This window comes from Penaeus monodon, chromosome 21 (genome assembly GCF_015228065.2).
Source record: "Penaeus monodon isolate SGIC_2016 chromosome 21, NSTDA_Pmon_1, whole genome shotgun sequence".
NCBI lineage: Eukaryota > Metazoa > Arthropoda > Malacostraca > Decapoda > Penaeidae > Penaeus > Penaeus monodon.
Genome location: NC_051406.1, coordinates 20,068,697 through 20,069,728, shown reverse-complemented (window position 1 = coordinate 20,069,728; position 1,032 = coordinate 20,068,697).

The window sequence follows — 1,032 nt, the reverse complement described above, 5'->3', positions numbered from 1 at the left end:
GAAGTGTGTCTGAATTTGAGTTTAGAAGTTTGGGAAACTATTCAGGAAATAACTTAAGGACGTAGATGGCGTGGAATGCGCGAGTAGTATTCTGCGTACCGCGATCCATAGAATAAAAGAACTGTGTTTCATTGACCTTGCTGCGTGCTATATGGTCTGAAGTGGCCCCTGTATGAATCGCGTGGATTGTATGACGTTGCAATATATTTACAGCGTTGGGTAGTATTGGAAGGTCCGAAATGAATGCCTTTCTTTGAATCAGCATGAATAATATATAAAGAATATATGTTCTTCCAACCGGCGACCAACTCGGGTATTGCAAACACGAACAAATAAATGGTTGTCCTGCACCCTCTTCCTACAGCTATTCGAAGGATATCGAAACCGAAGGCCTTCTCCCCTGTGGACGTCACAGGAGGGAGAAGGACTTAGGGATTAATTCAGAGGATACTAAGAATTTTCTCTGAATCAGCATAAAGAATGAAAATCACTTAGGGATTAATTCAAAGGATACTAAGAAGGAGGCGGAAATTCGGTCGAAAAAGAAAAAAACAAAGACATGAAGAATATGTAATAAAGTTACCAGGGAGAAAAAGAGGATTCCTCTCCCTCTCTCTCCTTTCCACCCTTTTCCTCACCATTTTTCGGTACCTCTCCCTCGCTCTCCCCTTCTCTTCATTTCCCTCTCCTTCTTCCTCCTTCCCACCCATTCTCTTACCCTCTCCTTCTCACTCTCTTCGTCCCTTCGTCTCTCCATCTCTCCTTATCCCTCTTCCTCTCCCTCCCTCCCCTTCCCTCTTCCTCTCCCCTTCTAATTCTCTCTCCTGTGACGTCCACAGGGGAGAAGGCCTTCGGTTTCGACATCCTCCGAATACCTGGAGGAAAAGGTGTGCATGGCAACCATTTGTTTGTATAGCATGTTCGCGTTTGCAATACCCGAGGTGGTCGCCAGTTGAGAGAAAATATATGATGTACATATGAATGCATTTAAGTACTTCTGTGCACCTGACGAAAAGAAAGAAAGAGAAGTGA